This window comes from Equus quagga, chromosome 17 (assembly GCF_021613505.1).
Source record: "Equus quagga isolate Etosha38 chromosome 17, UCLA_HA_Equagga_1.0, whole genome shotgun sequence".
Lineage (NCBI taxonomy): Eukaryota > Metazoa > Chordata > Mammalia > Perissodactyla > Equidae > Equus > Equus quagga.
In genome coordinates, this window is record NC_060283.1 from 34,995,743 (window position 1) to 35,016,079 (window position 20,337).

The 20,337-nt window shown below is 49.2% G+C and overlaps 1 long non-coding RNA gene across 1 annotated transcript; it reads left to right on the forward strand.

Annotated features, from left to right (window-relative positions):
• Positions 1-3,655: 3,655 nt before the first annotated feature.
• On the forward strand, positions 3,656-9,306 carry LOC124229641 (uncharacterized). The gene is made up of 4 exons (XR_006885920.1): positions 3,656-3,968; positions 5,400-5,718; positions 6,080-6,183; positions 7,333-9,306. It is a non-coding gene; the product is annotated as an uncharacterized LOC124229641 (long non-coding RNA).
• The last annotated feature ends 11,031 nt before the right edge of the window (positions 9,307-20,337 follow it).

Consider the following 20,337-nt stretch of genomic DNA (forward strand, 5'->3'; position numbering starts at 1 on the left):
CTCACAGTGGACATCCAGCCCCGCCCGCTCTCCCTGGGAATTGTGTTCATCCTGGAGATGGATACCGTTGGCACGGGGTTTGTCTCCAGAATAACTAAGCCATAGGGAAACAGCCCGTCCCTGGACCATTCTCTGGCTCCTGAGCTTCCAGGAATAAAACTAATGCCTAATTGCTAGCCACGTGGTTTGGAAGTTTCTTTTCAAAGACCTATTGTAGGACCCATGAGCACGATCCAGATGTTGGTCTATTTGTGTTCGGTTGTCACTTTTCTGAACTGAAGAGGGCGTTTCCCCTCCTGCAGGTGACTTCAGGGACAAGGAGACCCACCCAGTTCATGGCTTGGAGCAGGCAGCTCGCTCTGGAGGTCAAACTGGGCCCAGGAGGTCAGAAACCGTGGAGGGAGAGTGACGGGATGGGCAGCTGGGCTGTAGGGAGCCTGCCCTCCTGGGCTGGGTCAGGACCTGCATGTGGCTGGTGGTCAGCTGACAGCAGTCTCTGCCGCAGGTAGCTCAGCCCTGTCATCTCCTGCGCTAGGACCCCAAAGCGGCTTATTCTCACTTTAGGCTGGCAGTGCCTGGGCCGGGGCTGAGGTGTGACAACAGAGGATTGACACCTGGGTCTCCTCGCTGGCTGTGTGCCTTTGCTTCAAGAACATCTTTCGCCACAGCCCTTTTAACGAGAGCTCCCCAGCATGTCCTGGCCACCAGGGGGCTTTCCCCTGTTACTCAGTCTTAGACCTCAGCCACCAGGCTATAACCTGACTCAGCTTATTTTTTGTGACTGGGGATGAGTTGTTGAAGGGGGTGGCGTGGGGGAGGCAGGTCCATACAGAGGGCTCAGGAGGGAAGGAAACATTATTCCTGGCATTATTTAAATTGCCCCAGACAGACTGACGTAGGAGGTATCCACAGGGACACAGATGGAGAGCTGGTCCACCTGTGAGACTTCTGTCCCCTGTGGCTCCCGACGGCCACTGTGATGAGCTCTTGATGCCATTTGCATCAAGCCAGGAGCTGTTTTGAAGGAATAACTCTTTCCTCTTGTACCCACACTTGTGACATCTTCCCAGAGGCCCTGGAAGGGGGCCCAGGGGAGCCCAGGACTTGGGATGCAAGGTGCAGGAGGCTCACCTGGGGGGAAAATTGTCACTGGGACCAGGACCCTCCCAAGGTCAGAAGCCTCTAACCAGAACTCTAGCCCTGTGCCCCTCCCACCTATAAAGCAGCTTCTCCGAACCACTCCAGGAGCAGCCTCTTTTCTTAGAAACGTAAACGGCACCCAGAGCAGCGATCACTATCAGCCTCCAGAGGGCGAGAGCTGCTCTTTGCCCGGCGCAGCCTGGGACCACCAGCTTCCTGCCTGCGTTCTTTGGGAAGCGGGGTTCCCACTCTGCTAGACAACTGTCTCACGCCACCTCCTCTCTCTCGGAAGCCCCCTGGGCTCCCTCGCAGGCCTGGCGCTGGTTATTTGACAGCCTTGAGTGTTGCCTCCTTCCCACCCACGTCAAATCCCTAGCCCGCTCTATGAGTCTTCTCTAGCTGCCATAATGGCCACAAACTTGGTGGCTTACAATGACACAAATTTGCAATCTTGCAGCTCTGTAGGTCAGCACGCTGACACAGGATTTGTGAGGCTAAAATCAAGGCAGAGCTGCCTTCCTTTCTGGAGGCTTGAGGATGAAGCCATTTCCTTTCCTTTTCAGGCTTCAGAGGGCGCCCACATTCCTTGGCTGGTGGCCCCCTTCCTGCATCTTCAAAGCCAGCAAGGGTGCGTCTATTTGACACTTCTTCCATAGTCACATCTTCTGCCCCTCCTCTCCTGCCTCCCTCTTCCTTCTCTTTTTAAGGACCCTTGTGATCACATGGAGCCCAACTGGCTAACCCAGGATCATGTCCCTATCTCAAGGTCCTTGATCAGATGTGCAAAGCCTCTTTGGCTATGGAAGGTAACGCATTCACAGGTTCTGGGAATGAGGATGTGGACATCTTTGGCCATTATACTGCCGACCACACCAGACATTCTGCCTTCCATCGGTATGCAGCATGGTGCCCGTCTTCCACACAGGGGTTGGGTTGTCCCCTCTGACCTCCTCAGTGACCCTGCTCTCTCCACTGCATCATTAATCTCTCCTCACTTCTGGATCATTCTCATCGACCTACAAACAAGCTATAACATCTCCATCTGGAAAAAGGGGAGATAAAACCTCCCCGGACTTGGCATACCCGGGTAGCCCCTGCCTCATTTCTCTGCTCTAAAGCAAAATTCCTTGAAAGCGTCATCTATACTCGCTGTGTCCACTTCCACACCTCTCACTTGCCTTCCTTCCTCTCCATCAGGGTATTCCCACCCCTACACTGAAACTGCCCTCGTCACCATCTCCAGTGACATCCATGTTTCCAAATCCAGTGGTTGCCTCTCTCAAGTTTCAAGGTACTCACCCTTCCAGGGAAAAGCAATCTTCCAGGAAGCATTCCTCGCAGGTTATCACTCCCTCGAGAAATGCTCTCTTCTCCCCATCCACCTCAAGGACACACACTCCCCAGCTGGCCCACCTCACTGGCCATCCTCAGTCTCCTTGTCTAAATGCTCCTCTCCTGCCCACCTCCGGCTGTGAGCATGCGCATCCAAGGCTCTGTGCTGCTCAGCCCTTCCCTACCACCCGGCCCAGGAACCCTATCTGGTCCACTTGGTTTGTTCCATCCGGGTGACCTTGAGCCGAAGCCCATCTCCATCCTCGATGGCCTCCCTATATCCTTCTATCTACTCAGTGTCTCCACCGAGATGTCAGATGGGCATCACAAACCAGAGAAAAAAGCACAACTGCGTCTCACCCCAAATGCACTGTCACTGCCCCAGTCGTTGCCACTTCTCGGCACCCCACTGATTGGGAAAAGAAATCTAGAGGTCAGCCTCAATCTCCTTTTGCTGTCATCCCATTTCCACTCATTCAAGTCCCTGAGCTCTACTTCTAAATCCTTTCTCCACTTGTCATCCTTCCCGCCAAGCCGGTCCAGGCACCTTCACCTCATCTTTAACCTGGGCCTTAGCAGCAGTCCTACGCGCCTCTTGCTTCCGCAGAGCACCTGACGCGGCCTTCAAGGCTCTGCCTGACTCGGCCCTGCCACCTCCAGGATCCCCTCCCTCCCTCCCTCCCTCCTGCCCGCAGCTCTGCTCCAGCCAGGCTCGGGCCTTTGCGAGCGCCCCGTCCGCGGGGATCCGGCCAGTCTCGCTCAGCGCCGCGTGCCGGCCAGCGAGCCGTTCCTGGACGGCCTGCCGTCCGCGTTGCGGATGCCCGAGGGATCTGGGAAGGAGGGAGCGGGAGTTCCCGGGGCCAGCAGCCAGGTTTCGGCGGCGTCTGGCGCAGGGAGGCGCTGGAGACGCTCGGAAGCGTTCGCAAGGATCAGGGATGCGTTCGTAAGGCGTTCGGAGGCGCCGAAGCCTTAGCCACGCCTCCCACTCCGTCTCCACTCCCCCAGAGGCGAGCCGAGGGGTCTCCTGGGAGGTGTAGTTCTCACCGTTCGACTTCCCTTTCCCCGAGGCCGCTGCAGGCCAAGCCGGGACTGCGACTCCCAGAGGCCTCCTTGGCCCGGAGGTCACTCCCTCGGCCGCCTGGCGCTCAGAACCTCGTGTCCAACGGTGCCCAACGGAGTTTAACGGCGCGCGGTCGGTTCCGGGGCTCTGCGGCCGGCCGAGGCTGGGCTGCGATCTCGCCAGCACCCCTGGGACCGGGAGACTGAGCGATGGAGGCGACGGCGAGCGGGCGCCCGGCCGGCGGGGCAGTCGTGTGCGCTGGCTCCAGCCCGGGGTCGCTGACCCCCTCGGGTCACAGGCGGCCTGGACGTGCAGCCAGAGCCAACAGCGACTGGTGTTGAGGACGGAGGCGGTGATTCAGGCCGAGAGCGGAGGCGGGTTTCTCCAGGAGGGCGCACGAGCCGGGTTGACCGCGGGAGACCACGCCTCGGCTCTGGTGGGCATCCTTCTACAGATGTGACGAGCACCTATTCTGTGCTGGGACTCTTGGACCAGACTGACCCACCCTTGCTGGCGTGGAACCTGCATGCTCTTAAGATGAGCGAGGGCCCACAGAGAGCCACAGGCCTCCGCTAACTGCCCGGAGGTGGAGAAAGGCATTGCTTGGAAGAGAGTAGCCAGGGAAGCCCAGAGCTGCTGAGATTGTTGTCAGTCCTTGGGTTTAAAGGAATCTGGACGGAGAGGGATAAGCGTTTACACCCGTGACCCAGAGGCCTTCCTCGTGGGAGCCTCAGGCTTCTTGCTCTTTCATCCTCATGTAAAAGTATGGCCCTCCTTTGAGGATGCGCATGATGGCTATCCTTGTCCTGCTCCCAGTTGTTGCCATGCTCTCCGTCGACCGTCAATGGATGATGCTGGGGATCCTGTCTTCCTCCCCACCCGCTTCCCACCCCCCTCCCCGATCCTGCCCCACCTTAACGATGGACAGTTATGTATGTTCCCTTAGACAGCTAAGTCAATAGCCCTACAGTGGACCCTGTCACAGCTCACGGTTGAACCTGCTCCAAAACCTTACACTCTATCCCAGGAAAGTGGTTTTAGACCTCACTGAGGTCTCTGGTGATTGCCCTAGGCTTCCTTCACAGTCGAGTTTCTTGAGAACAGTCTCCATTCTCGTTTTCTTCCTTTCCTCACCTGCTTGCTCATCACAAAATTTCAGTATGACCCACGTTTCCTACCATTCTACCGAAAACTTTCACCAGTCTCCGATGAAGTCCTAATTGCCAATAGACTCTTCAGTTTCCGTCTTCCCGAAAGTTTGAAGCCTTTGACACTGTCAGTAACCTCATGCTTCTTCAAACACTGGTCTCGGTCTAGTTGTCTTGCTTTCTCTTCAACCGTTCCTTCCCAGATTCTAGACAGGGCACTCCTCCTCCGCCCACCCTTTGAATATTGCTGTGTCCCACGTTTCTCTCCTCGGCCCTCTTCTCTCTAGACTACAGTGTGTATGATCTCCGTGGCTTTGCCTACGGGGTCACTGACTCCAAAAACGACTTTCAGCCCAGTCCGCTCTGGAGCTCTAGTTGAATCTATCCAGTTAGGTTGAATGAATGAATGAGTTTGTGTCTTAGACCTCGTCCCTTGCCCTCTGTCCCTGCTGCTCCATTCTTGGTTCAGGTTCTTGTCTCTCACCTGGACAATGGCAGTGGTCGTTAAGAAAACTCTCTGCATCCAGTATTACCTCCTGAACTTCAGTCCTTCAAAAGCCCAACACTGCAGATTTGCAAATGAGCAAAGTTCCCCACTCCCAGGGTTGATTCAGAACTGCCCAGCTTTGCCTCTCAGCCCTCTCCTGTTCCCATCCCCTTGCCAGGTGTTTGTCTGCTGCCCTGCTGACCCACCTCTCTGCCCTCTGCTTGTCTTCAAGGTTGGCTCAGATACCACCCGTGGGAAGACTTTCCTGGTCCCTCCTGGTTTTATGCCGTTTCCAGGGTTTCTCCTTCCTTCCCTGATGGTATATTTCAGACAAAGTTGATTCATTCATTCTACAATATTTATTGGATGCCTACTCTTTGTCAAGCGTGGTTCTACTTGCTGTTGATAAAGGTTTCTTCTCAAGCTTACGCTGCAATGAGGGAAACAGAAAATAAATATATGATATGGCAGATGGTGTTTACAGGCCAAGAAGAAAAGCAAGTCAGGTCTAGGGGACAGAGCGACGTTGTGGAAGCAGGCTGTAGGTTTAGGTAAGTTGATCCAAGACCTTGCTCTTTCCATCTTCGTCCTCTCCTGCTCTCGTCTCTGCCCTTTCCTCACCTCACGGTCCCGTCTCTTCCTCTCTGCCTCCTTCATTTCTCTTTCCCTTGTGTTTCCTCTCAGCCCCTTTCCTCCTGTCCTCCACCCCTGCCTTCTTTGGGCCTTCCCTGCCTCTACCTTCTGCTCCTGCCTTGCCTCCCCTTTTTCTAGCCTGCCCCTGCCTCAGCCTCCCTCCCAAAGGGGACTGCGCCGCTGCCCGTGGCCACCTCCTGCCCCTGTCTCTGGGAGTGGGTGTGGGGGGACAGTCCAGCTCCTGCAGTGCAGGTGACCCTCGTGTTCCCTCCACTGCAGGCTCTGGGCTCCTCATTTACTCGAGCAGTATGGTGGCTGCCATATTCGCCACTCTGAAAGAGAGCTGCAGTGGCACCAAGGAAGCGTGCCTGGCGTTTGCCACGGTGAGTCAGCAGGGAGTCAGATTGCCCACGGTGGGAGGCGGGATGGAAGTGGGTGGGCAGGATGCTCCCCTTTCCTCTGTTTCTTCTTCCACCGCCCACAGACAGCCCCTGCTGGTCTTGCCTACAGTAGACAGAAGGGGAGCATCTTTAGTTAGTGGGGACCTCAGATTCAGTAAAGGACCGCAGGCCTGGGTGGGGGTGCTGGGACAAAGTCAGGAGGGAGAAGTGCCATTAACATATGAACTGTCCCACGGGATATATATGGGAGTATCATAGGTATGGGGGCAGGACGTGAGCCCAGACTCCACTTCTTCTCTCGAAGGGTCTGATGAGAGTTCCTCATAAACCCTGAGACTCTCAAAGGTGCCTGCTGCCAGCTGATTCCTCATCCAGAAGCCCCTGCAGGTCCTTCGGCCCCTGAGCCCTTGGCTTTTTGTCCTCAGGCTTTGCCTTTAGAGCCAGTCTGTACCCAGGCCCTGCATCCCTGGCCTTCTGCAGAGGCTTGACTGTCCCTCTGTGCTGTATGAGTACAGCCCGGGTGTGGGCCGCCTCCGCTGGGCCCTGAGCGAGCCTGAGACCCTGGCTGGCGTGGGGAGGGCGGGGGTGGGATGCACACTGTGCTCTAGGGAAGCTGAGAACCGATCCCTGGGGGCAGCCTGTGGACCCCACAACCAGGAGGAATCCCAGCAGGAAATTTCACCACCTCCTGGGGGAGCAGGGCCTCTGCCTTGAGGAGAATGTAATTTCAGGGGAAGCAGACATTTCCTGATAATTAACGTACAAGAAACAAGGTCTGTGAGAGGAGAACAATAAATAGGGCTGGGGGGTTAAGAAAAGGTGAGGTGATGGGGGGCTTCCTGGAGGGGGTGGGATGTGAGCCCTGACAGGTGGAGGAAGGAGGGCCAGCGGAGAAGGAAGACTGCCTTTCAGACCCCAAAGTCACCATACTTGCAGTTTTGACTTGAGAATTTCCTGTGGGAATCTGCAATCCCTGAAATGCAGGAGTCCCCCACACACGGATGGGGAAAACCAGGACGGGGCGGCAGCAAAGCACAAGGGGCCTTCCCCTGGGAGGGGATCAGCACTGGAGAGGGTGCTGCCTCTGGGGCCTCACTGTACTTCTCTCCCCTTCCTTCCCATGGGATGTAGAGCCTGCACTCATGCTGGCATCGCACCTGCATCGGATGCTTGCTCTTCCGCAGCGTCCTGGGGAGCAGCTTCCTGGCAGTCAGAGCTGGAAGGATTCTGAGCCTCCGTGCAGTCCGGCCATGTTCCTGGCCCTCCCTGAGCTCTGGGGGCAGAGCCAGACGGGGAGGGCTAGTCCCGGCCTCCCCCACAAGGCTGTGCAGAGCCGGGACTAGCAGGAGCTGATCACTCCAGACTCTGTGCCCTGTAGAAGAAAAGTCACAAAAGTAGATAACGAGAAAGTTATCTGTTGCTGTGTAACAAATTATCCCACAACGTAGCAGCTTAAAACAAGTATCTATTGTCTCACAGTTTCTGTGGGTCTGGAATCCGGGCACGGCTTAGCTGGGAGCACCTGCCTCAAGGTGTCTTAGAAGGCTGCAGGCAGGGCGTCAGCTGCGACTATGGCCTCGGCTGGAGGCTCCCCCGAGGAGAGGTCCATGTGCAAGCTCGCTCACGTCGTTGTTGGCAGGATTCAGTTCCTCATGGGCTATTAGACTGAAAGCCTTGTTCTTTTTTGCATTTTGGCTGAAAGCCTTACTCAGTTGTTTGCCACACGGGCCTCCCCTCAGCCACTCACAACATGGCAGGTGCCTTCCATCTGATGGAGCAAGCAAGACAGGACAGACAAGATTGAAGGCAGTCTTTGGGACCTCGTTTCAGAAGTGGCGTCTTGTCACTTTTTGCTGTATTCTGTTCTTTGGGTTCAGCCCACACTCCAGGGGAAGGGATTCCAGAGGGAGTATATATCAGGAGAAAGGGGATCATTGAGGGCCGTGTACAGGCTGCCTGCCACGACACCCTAGCCACCACTCTGTCTGTGCTCTTCCTGCTGTCCCCCAGCCCTCCTCCTCCTCCTCACCAGAGATGGTAGTACTGTGTTCATTGTATTGTTATTCTAGTCTTTGACTGTTATTTTTTAAACTGTAACCTGAATTGTGAGGTTGTGGGACGTACCTGAGAGTGAAATGCAATGACAGAGGTGCGCTCATTAGGAAGCGTTCTGTCTACATCCTTCCCAACATCTGATTACTTTTAATTCCCATTTCCTGAGTGACATAGAGCATCTTTTCTTAAGCTTACAAGTTATTTATCTTTACCTCGGAGCCAGGTTCGCCCCCCAATCTATTGATACTTCCAGAGGTCCCTGAGGGTGCAGTCTTGGGAGTGGAGGAACATTAAGGAAAGTCCCAGAAGGAAGTGTAGGCACAGCTCTGCCCTAGCGCCCTTGCACATACCCATGGAAGCCACACGGACAAGGCTTGGACCACAGCTGATTCTAAGCCTTAATCCTGAGTCAAAGTGTCGTGGTCCCCTGCAACACGAGAGCTGGGGAGGAGCTGCTTCACCAGCACGTCCCACTGGCCTGCCCGTCTCTCCCGGAGGCCGGACTGACAGGGTTGCGCGTGGCCTCCGGGTTCTGACCAGGATGAGGCTGTAGGAGAGCTGAACTCCAGCCGGGCAGCGGCTCCTCAGAACGAGGCGCCTGTCATTCCTGTTGCAGTTACCTGGTCACTTCCGGTGTCACCCTGCACAAGGGCCATGGGGAGCTGGCGTCTTTGGCTACTTTTCCTTTTGTAGTCTGTGGAAGTAATAAACTGAATCTGAAAAGGGCTCTGGCTTTCTTCACCAGAGAATCTGTTGGCCTTGGCCTGCCTGTCCTCGAGAGCATGGAAGGAAATGAGGGGAGGTGGGGAGGGGCAAAGGGTCCCAGGTCCGGGCCCTGCCCTGTCTTTGGAGCCTACAGCATATCTCCCCTTGCCCAGCGCAAAATTCTTTCTGCCCCTTCTTCCCTCCAAGGCTTGATCCAGCTACCTTCAGGTTTGCCCACTTCCCTCTCAGGATCTTGTACCCAGAGCTGTATAATTCTAAGAATTTATGCATTTATTCTAGATTATCCAATTTGTGGGCATATAGTTTTTCATAGTATTCTCTTTATAATCCTTTGTGTTTCTGTTGTAATTTCTCCTTTTACATTTCTAATTTTATTTACTTGAGTCTCCCCTCTTTTTCTTGGTGAGTCTGGCTAAGGGTTTGTCAAAGAACCACCTCTTAGTTTCATTAATCCTTTCTACTATTTTTTTAGTCTCTATTTCATTTATTTCTGCTCTGATTTTTACTATTTCCCTCCTTCTGCTGACTTTGGCAATTGTTCTCCTTGTCTAGATGTTAGCTGCATTTTAAGATGACTTATTTGAGATTTTTCATGCTTGTTGAGGTGGGCCTGTATTGCTATGAATTTCCCTCTTATGACCACTTTTGCTGCACCCTGTAAGAGTTGGTATAGTGTATTTTCATTTTCATTTATCTCCAGTTATTTTTTAATTTCCCCGTTGATTTCTGTATTGATCCAATAGTTGTTCAATAGGATGTTTAGTTCTGACTTTCCCAGTTTTTTTCTTGTGGTTGATTTCTAGCTTCATAGCATTATGGTTGGAAAAGATTATTGGGATGATTTCAATCTTCTTGATTTTATTGAGGCTTGCCTTGTTTCCCAACATATGGTCTATCCTTGAGAATGTTCCATGAGCACTTGAGAAGAATGTGTATTCTCCTGTTTTTGGATGGAATGCTCTCTATATATCTATTAAGTACATCTGATCAAATGTTTCATTTAAATCTACTCTTTCCTTGTTGACTTTTTGTTTGGATGATCTGTCCATTGATGTAAGTGGGGTGTTGAGGGCCCCTACTATTACTGTGTGGCTGTTAATTTCTCCCTTTAGGTCTGTTAACGGTTGCTTTATGTACTTTGGTGCTCCTGTGTTAGGTGCACATACATTTATAAGTGTTATGTCCTCTCGGGGAAATGTCCCTTTTATCATTACATACTGCCCCTCTTTGTTTCTCATTGCCTGTTTTATCTTGAAGTCTGCTTTGTCTGATATAAGTAGGGCAACACCCACTTTCTTTTGTTTGCTATTAGCTTGGAGTGTCATCTTCCATCCCTTCTCTCTGAGCCTGTGTTTGTCTTTAGAGCTGAGATGTGTTTCCTGGAGGCAGCATATTGTTGCCTCTTGTTTTTTAATCCATCCCACCACTTTGTGCAGTTTGAATATTTTTTAAAAACAGTTCATTTTAGAGAAGCATCACAATGAAACATCAAATTTTCATGGTCACAAATTCTGTTCAAATTTTTCTAACTTTTTAAATCTCTTTTTGAGTTGCAACAATTTGATTCTGTTGTATTACTGTGGAAAAGTATGCATGAAAAAGACTCTTCTTTGAAATAAAAGAGCCAATTACAGTGAATTCACATGCTATTAGAACATTCAAAAAGAAGTCTTTAGAAAAGCCTTTGGTGTGGCCGAGTGGTTAAGTTCTCACACTCCGGCGGCCCAGGGTTTCGCTGGTTCGGATCCTGGGCACGGACATGCCACCGCTCGTCAGGCCACGTTGAGGCAGTGTCCCACGTGCCAGAACTAGAAGGACCTGCAACTAGAATATACAACTATATATGGGTGGGGTTTGTGGAGATAGAGCAGGAAAAAAAAAAAAAGAAGAAGATTGGCAACAGTTGTTAGCTCAGGTGCCAATCTTTTTAAAAAAAAAGAAAAGTCTTCGGCCATCATGCAAAATAGATTCTCAAAATCTATATCTTGCCCTTTATTGAGTCTGTTTATTAAAATCATTTATACTTTATCACAAGGTAGCAGATACAACTGAAAATTATTGAAATGGGGGCTGGCCCAGTGCCGCAGCGGTTAAGTGCACACATTCTGCTTCTCAGCGGCCTGGGGTTCGCCAGTTCTGATCCCGGGTGCGGACATGGCACCGCTTGGCAAAAGCCATGCTGTGGTAGGCGTCCGACGTATAGAGTAGAAGTAGACGAAGATGGGCATGGATGTTAGCTCAGGGCCAGTCTTCCTCAGCAAAAAGAGGAGGATTGGTACTAGTTAGCTCAGGGCTAATCTTCCTTAAAAAAAAAAAAGAAAGAAAGAAAATTATTAAAATGTATTTCAAATGGCATCTTCTTGTTTTTGCTCACACTCATATTCACTAGTTTCTGAAATTTCTAATATTTCTCTTCATTTTCTGAAGAATCTTTAACTCTGAATTTGATGGTAATTATGTATAATGTCGATATAAGTTCTATAAAATCTATATAAGTTCTAATAATCTCAATTTTAAGGGATTCTCAGTTTCAGTAGCTGGAATATTGTTTTTCTAGCCAAACTTATAATTGTCCCCTATAATTTTCATCCATTTCTGCATATGTTTTCTTCTTTTCCTGAATATTGTATCACTTGGTTTTTTAGATACCTTATTTGTCTAAACAATCTTAGCATACATTTAAAATGCATCTATTAATGTAAGAAATAGATCATAATTAATTTATATTAATTAATGTGAATTATACCATTTCACAAGTAGGTGTACATAGAATTTTATATCAAAAATATAGAAATCATTGCTGATTGGAATGAAAAATGGTACAGGCACTGTGGAAAGCAGTTTGCTAGTTCTTCAAAAAGCCACACATAGAGGCCTGCCTGGTGGCGCAGTGGTTAGGTTTGCACGTTCTGCTTCAGTGGCCTGGGGTTCACTGGTTTGGATCCCGAGTGTGGACATGGCACTGTTTGGCAAGCCACGCTGTGGTAGGCATCCCACATATAAAGTGGAGGAGGATGGGCACAGATGTTAGCTCAGGGCCAGTCTTCCTTAGCAAAAAGAGGAAGATTGACAGCAGATGTTAGCTCAGGGCTAATCTTCCTCAAAAAAAAAAAAAAAGAAAGAAGAGCCACACATAGAATTATTATTACTGGCTACAAACATAGGTTCTTTACCTGCAACACAAGAGGGGCCAAATAAAAGCTGGAACACCAGGCTTACGACAAGCAAAGTGTTTTAATTTCTGGTGATGTCAGCCAGGAGACAAGAGTGAGCCCTCAAATTCATCTCATCTCGTCTGTCTCCCCAAAAGATCAGAGGCAAGGGTTGTTAAAGGTTGCAAGGAATGTGTCTGCTTGTGGGGGAGGGGGGAGTCAGTGGCCTTGGTGGTCAGAGCTTTCTCACCACCCTGTGTTCGGCCTTGTAAGGCTGCAAAACTGCTTACATGGAGGAGGATTATAAGGGAATTTGCAGGTGGGTGTCCTTGGCCATTTGTCTCCATGGCAGATAGTGGATTCTGGAGCCAGGAAGCCAAGGAGTAAGCAGAGAATAAGTGCTTTGGTTTTAACCCCATATATGCTGGGTTTAATGTAGGGGAACCAATTTCAGGGCCAGTATCTTTATGACATGACGTAGCAATTCCACTCCTAGGTATATGCCCCAAAGAATTGAAAACAAGGGCTGAAACAGATAATTGTACACCAACGTTCATGAGGGTGTTATTCACAATAGCCAAAAAGTTGAAACAACTCGTGTCCATCAACAGATGAATGTTTGAACAAAGGTGGTATATCCACACAATGGAATATTATTCAGCCATAAAAAGGAATGAAGTTCTGATACATGCTACAACATGGATGAATCTTGAAAACATTTTGCTAGGTGAAATAAGCCAAATACAACTAGAGTATGGTTCCACTTACATGAGGTACCTAGAATAGGCAAATTCATAGAGACAAAGCAGACTAGAAGTGTCCGGAGGCCGGGCAGAGGGACGGATAGGACGATATTAGTCAGTGGGTACAGAGTTTCTCTTTGGGATAACGAAAAAGTTCTGGAAATAGTGATGATGGTTGCACAACATTGTGAATGTACTTAGTGCCACTGAATTGTACACTTAAAAATGACTAAAATGGTAAATTTTCTGTCATATATATATATTTTACCTTAATAAAAAATCAACCAAGGAAAGTATTAACTAAGCTCAACATAAATGTGCCCTACGACCCAGTAATTCCATCCCTGGGCGTACCCCAACAGAAACAAGTACTGGTGTTCCCCACACAGCGTGTGCGGGACCGTTCACAGCAGCACTCTCTGTAAGAGCCAGACTGGATCCAGCTCAGCTGTTCATCCTACGAGAATGCATACACAGAGCGGTGGCACATCCAGCAAACCGTACTGGGAGGGGACGAACTACGACTGTTAACAGTATGGATGAACCTCACCAACATAACGTTGAGGGAAAGAAGTCAGAGTTGGAAGAGCGCCTTCTATCTGATTCCATTTATACAAAGTTCAAACCCGAGCAAAATGAATCTGTGGCATAATGCTAACTTTGGGGGGTCATGACTGGAAGTGGCTTTCGGGCTGCCTGAAATGTTCTGTTTTTTGATCTGGGTCCTACTTAATGGGCGAGTTCACTTTGTGAAAATTCATCAAGCTGTTTGCTTAATTTGTGTACTTTTCTGTAAGTATGGTTTTGCTTCAATAAAAAGTTTACTGAAAGAAAAAGCACAGGGGCTGGCCCCGTGGCCGAGTGGTTAAGTTCGCGCGCTCCGCTGCAGGCGGCCCAGTGTTTCGTCGGTTCGAATCCTGGGCGCGGACATGGCACTGCTCATCGAACCACGCTGAGGCGGCATCCCACATGCCACAACTAGAAGGACCCACAATGAAGAACATACAACTACGTACCAGGGGGCTTTGGGGAGAAAGGGGAAAAAAAAAGCACAGGGGCTGGTCTGATGGTGCAGCAGTTAAGTTTGCAGGCTTTGCTTTGTTGGCCCAGGGTTCGCCGGTTCAGATCCTGGGTGCAGACCTATGCACGCACTACTTGTCAAGCCACGCTGTGGCAGGTGTCTGACACATAAAGTAGAGGAAGATGGGCACGGATGTTAGCTCAGGGCCAGTCTTCCTCAGCAAAAAGAGGATTGGTGGCAGATGTTAGCTCAGGGCTAATCTTCCTCAAAAAAAAAAGAACAGAAAAAGAGAAAAAGTACAGAAATCAATCATTACAAATAGCAGAAAATTATATGCCTGATGGAAATAAAGCAATAAAACTTTTTTTAAATAAAAAGTGAATAATGGTGAACTATTTATCACTGCCTTAAGTGAATAAAGTATAAAAGATTCCTGGTAAATTTACTTTCCTGGCTAAAAACTTTCAGAAAATGTTTGATCAAATCTCATTTGTGAGAAGTCAAATATATTCATAAATAAAATTGGTATTGCTTACCTAAGTGCCTGAGATGGGGTCCAGGAGAGCCTTCGGAGGAAGTGACCTTTGAGCTGAGTTTGGAGGGCTGAGCCGGTGGCAGCCACTTCAGGCACGGGAGGAAGTTGTTCCAATCAGAGGGAACTGCAAGGCCTGGGCTTGGGGACCAAACAGCCCAGTGTATCCAGGAGAAAGAAAGGAACCCAGGGCAGAGCCACAGGCAAGGGAGGAATGTGTGAGGCTGGAGATACTCACAGGCGGTAAGACCATGGAGAGCCCCATGAGCATGAGTCTGGGTTTTATTCTAAGTAAACAGGAAGCAATTGAAAGAGTTAAAGCAGGAGAGGGCAATGGGCCAAATTATGTTTTTAAAAGCTCTCCCTGCGTTCCTGGAAAATCAACTGTAAGAGCACAAGCGTCTAACAGAGAGGAGGCAGTCTCATTGGTCTAGGAAAGAAATAGCAGGGCTTGGTCCAGGATTGCAGTGGCGGAAATGGGATGTGGAAGAGTTTTGGAAGTAGAACAGGCGAGACCTACTATGGAATGGGATGTCTGGGATGAGGGGAAGGTAGGAATCCAGGATGAGACCTTGGTTATGGCAGAGCCACTGGGCGGATGTTGATCTGAGAAGAAAGACTGGGGACAACTGGTTTTTGGGGAGAGGGCAGGAGTTGTATTTGGCATATGTTTAATTTGAGATGCCTATTAGACATCCAAGTGGGCGTGTTGAGTGGACAGCTGGGGATATGTATGTACGGTTCTGAGAAGAGGTCAGAGCAAGAGATGCACACTTGTGTGTCATCAGAATATAGGCGTATTTAAAGCCAAAGAACTAATACAGATGACTTTGGAGGAGAGTAAATTGAAGACAAAAGAGGGTCTAGGACCATGCCCTGGGGCACACCAACATTTTAAGAAAAACAAGGGTCCAGAGCCAGCCTGGTGGCACAGTGGTTAAGTGTGCATGTTCTGCTTTGGCGGCCCAGGGTTCCCCAGTTCGGATCCCGGGTGTGGACATGGCACCACTTGGCATGCCATGCTGTGGTAGGCGTCCCACATATAGAGGAAGATGGGCACGGATGTTATCTCAGGGCCAGTCTTCCTCAGAGCAAAGAGGAGGATTGGCAGCAGTTAGCTCAGGGCTAATCTTCCTCAAAAAAAAGAAAAAGAAAAACAAGGGTCCAGCCCAGTGGCTCAGTGGTTAAATTTCCACGTTCTGCTTTGGAGGCCCAGGGTTCACCGGTTTGGATCCCAGGTATGGACATGGCACCACTTATCAAGCCATGCTGTGGCAGGCGTCCAACACATAAAGTAGAGGAAGATGGGCACAGATGTTAGCTCAGGGCTAATCTTCCTTAAAACAAAAAAGAAAGAAAGAAAAAAAAGAAAGAAAGAAAAACAAATAAATTAAACCTGAAAAGGTGTTCAGAGTGGGCCATATTTCCCCTCTAATGTGAAGCAGGTGAGATTACAAGCCCTCTGGGGGTCTTTGTGCTATGACAATAGCTGGGTCTCTTGTTCCGTGAAATGGCTACAGATTGCAGGTAGAGGGCGGAAGCAGGAGAGGGTGCACCCATTCATCACCATCTTGGAACACTGAGATTTCTCTAATTGGAAAAGCTCTATGGCTCCCCATTGGGCTAAACTCACTCTCTTTGCACTTAGGACCCCTTGTAAAATGACCCCAATTTGACTTGGGATCCCAATTCCCACCCACCTACCCAACTCTTCTCCATCCTTCACAGAGGGACAGTAGCCCCATATCCATGTCTTTATGCTCTGCCCTCTACCCCAAATGAATCTCTCATTTAGGTATCTTAAAATCACCCCAACCTTCACAGCCCCAGGTAGAAGTTTCTGTGGATGTCTAGTCCAGGCACCCTCAGAGCCCTTTGATAAAAATGGCAAGCAACAGGATATATTGGAGTATATGAGGAAGACACTTGGTATAAAGCTGACTTGGCCTAACTTTATTTTTTTTTTTTTGAAAGGGCCTGATGTGGCTGTTGAGCACGCATTGTATATCTGCTTTAAGCGTTTGCTACACCCCACAGACAAGAACAACCAGCCTTAAGATAAAGACGCAACTTCCCCCACATTGGCATTTCCTTAAGGATAAGCATCTCTCCCTAGGCTAGGAGCTAATTGCTGAGCTTACCTCTAACCACCCAGCTCGAGACAGCAGACCTACTACCTGCTGTGTCCATCAATCGGTGTGCCAACAGAGCAATCTTGTGACTATTGTAAAACAGACATTTCAATCATATGTGAAACATGCTCTTTGGGGGTATATAACCACTCTGTACACTCCACTTCTTTGGTGCCCTTCCTTCCTTGGGGAAGGAAGGCCCTGGGCTAAGCTAGTCCTTAGATCTGGCTCATTATAAACTCACCCCAATTTTCACTTGTAGATTGGTTATGGATTATTTTCCTCGATACCTTTGACCATCTCTCAGCACTTCACACGTGCACTTGGGCATGTGCACAAATGTCCCATGTAGTTTGAGAATTTTCTACTCTGGCTAGTGGACGTGGGACCTACCTGGGGCCCTGTGTGAACTTGAAGAATTGCTGCCCCTGTTCATCCTGGGTGTTCTCTCTCTGGCTTTAGGCAGATATCTTACTCAACTGCTAATCAGTTCTCACCTGAAGACTCAAGGGACCCTCTGCAGACCCATCAAACGGTAACAGTACTTTCCTCTCCAGGCTGTTAAGAGATTAAATCAAATTAACCTATGCAAAGCGCCTAACTAGTGCCTGGCCCCAAAAAAGCAGGTGGTGGCCCCCGTTCTCTGCCCCTTCCTTAAAGGACATGGTTCACCCTAAAAACTGTACAGTCAATTATTTTCCACAGTGTAAGAGGCTTTTTCTGACATTCATTCAAACTTCCCCAAACCAGAGTTGCTGTAAAACCCCTCTCCCCGCGGCCACAGAAAACAGAACAGTTGTCATTTTCTTCACTTGTCAGCCCTCTCACAGTGCACAAAACAAGCCTATACAACCCGTTGCTCGATTATTATTGCTGCATTATAAATACCCCAAAATTTAGCAGTTAAAACAACCACTCCATTTTGCTCACATTTTGTGGGTCGGCAATTCCAGAAGGGCTTGGCTTGGCACTTCTTGCTTAAGATTCTTCACGTGGTTGCAGTTGGCACTTTCAACATTTTTCCTGGAAATCTTCCTAGCCAGATCACTCAGGTCATTGGGTACATTTTCTATTTCCCACATTATTTCAAGCAGTGGTTTTGCTAAACTTTCCACCAGTACGTAAGAATGATATTCTTTTCTCCATCTTCCAATAACATTTTTGTCTCTATTCTTTAAGTATCAACAGCCTTAAGGCCCATCAAGTTTCCCCCAATGTTCTCTCAAGACCCTTCCACAGTTGCCTGCTGCCCAGTCCCTAAGACAGTACCATATGTTTTGGGTTTTTGATGTGTCAGCATCCCACTCTGGGTACCAAGTTTCTCTCCCTGTTACTATTGTGTGTTGGGTAACAAATTAGCCCAAAACTTAGCAGCTTAAAAAATCTTTTAAAATTTTGCTTGTGGTTTTGTGGGTCAGGAATTCGTAACAGGCCTAGCTGGGCAGTCCTTGCTTGGGGTCTCTCAGAAGGTCGCCGTCAGATCTTGGCTGGGGCTGGGGTCATCTGAGGGTTCCACTGGGTTGGATGTCCCAGATGACTCACTCTACAAGGCTGGCAGTGAACGCTGGCTGTTGGCCGGAGGCTCAGCTGGAGGTGCTGAATGCAGTGCCTACATGTGGCTTCTCCAGCACGGCAGCCTCAGAGTAGCCGGACTTCCTATTTGGGGACTGACTTCCCTCAGAGCAAGCATCTCCAGAGAATCAGGCAGAAGGTGCATGGCTTTTTACGACCCAGCTTTGAAAATCATATAATGGCACATCTTCCACTCTCTCTTGGCTGAAGCAGTCACAGCTCACACTTGTTCAAGGGGAGGTGACTCAGAGCCCACCTCTTGATGGGAAGAGAGGGAAGGACACATTTTAGAAGACCATGTGGATGGGAGACGTTGCAGCAAACTTTGGAAAATACCATCTGCCACATAGGCAGCTGATAATGTCCTGGGACATCAGGTATTTTCCTTGTCGCTAGACAGTTTAAGGTCTCAAAATCAGAAATGTATGATCTTTTTCTAAGAGCAAAATAGTGAACTTAGTTTGGGCAGTCCTGAGCAAGTACACAGGAGGCATCACATTTGGCTCCAACCTTCCTGACGTTTCTGAGGTAGGAAGGCTTGTGTCATGCACTTTGAGCATCAAAAATAGACATATTCATCCATCCATTTACGCCTCCATTCATTTATTCAATATATGGAAGCACTTATTATGTGCGAGCTGCCGGGGGTACAGCAATGTGCAAAACCAAACACAGTTCCTGATCGCCTACAGCTAACATTCTGATGGAGGATACAGTCATTAATGAAATAATTACAGAGATAACTGTAAAACTGCAACTATGACCAAAGCTATACAGGAGAGGTGTCAAGGCGGATTTTACTTAGGACACTCAAGAAGAGTTTTCCTGAGGAATTGATGACTTAGATGAAATCTGAGGAATGAGTGGAATTTACCCAGGAGAAGGGGACCCAGGAGAACATTCCAAACCAAGGAACCCGCAGGAGAAAATGTCAGGAGTCCAGGCACAACCAAGTCCTCTGCAAGGCTGCAATCAAGGTGTTGACCAGGGCTTGGGGCTCATCTGAGCCACTAGGAAGGAGGCGCTTCCAAGCTCACATAGTTCTTAGAAGCATGCATCTCCTTGTGGGCTCTTGGACTGAAGGCCTTAGTTTCTTGCTGACTGTCAGCTGGAAGCCACCCTTAGTTACTGGCCATGGTCCTCTCCATATTGCACCCCACAACATGGCAACTTGCTTCTTCAAAGCCAGCAAGGGAGAGAGAGTGTCCTAGCAGGACGGGTGTCACAAATCTGTGTGAAGGAATCATGTCCATAAAATTACATATATCCTGACACTTTTGCTGGACTCTATTGGCCAGAGCAAGTCACAGGCCCTGGCTGCACTCAAAGGAAGGGGACCACACAAGAGTTGAATGCAAGGTGTGGGGGGTCATGGGGGCCACCTTACAGGCTATCTTCCATAGAGGGTTTCTCGGGTAGGAAGACCAGGTAGGGAGGTATTAACCCTGGAAGAAGAGCAGATTGAAAGGGATAGGGTGGGGAGTAGAGAAAATGATCTCAGTTGGGACGCACTGCGTTTGAGGTACTTTTGAAACATCCAAGAGATATCACATGGGTACTTATTTGAACACGTGGATCTGGAGCTGGTAGGAAATATAGATGAATGGTAATTCAAGCCAAGTGTGGATGAGATTGCCGAGGGAGAGAGTATGGAATGAGGAGCCATGATTAAGTCTTAAAGAATTCCATCAATTCATAGCTGGGCAGAAGAAGTTGGGCCCCTCAAAAGAGAAAGATGGAGCAGCCAGAGAACAGGAGTAAAACCAGGAGAGTGATGTGTCGCACAAACCAGAGGGAAAGAGAGGCCAACAGCGTCAATACTGCTGGGGTTCAGGTTAAGATGATGACCAAAAAGGTCAGCTCCATTTAGCAACAAGAGTGGGAAGTCACTGGTGAGCTTAGCAAGAGCTGTTTTGGAGAAGTGATAGTGATGAGGATTTTAGGCTGGTTAATTTTAAAACTGCAGATGAGAAGCAGGCTCCAAGGACTGGAGTTTGCTCACCCTTTGTTAGGAAACGTTACATTTGTAAGGGAAACCTCCATCTGTAAAGAGGCCTCCCTCTCTGTGCCAGGAAGAAGGGGGATGGCCTTATCTCTAGAAACTCTTAATGGGGAAGGCAAGGACTTAAGTTGGTTACTGTCTGGCAACCTCATGTAACTGATTTAGGGTGGTGGCTTCTGGCCTTTACTTAATCTGATTTGA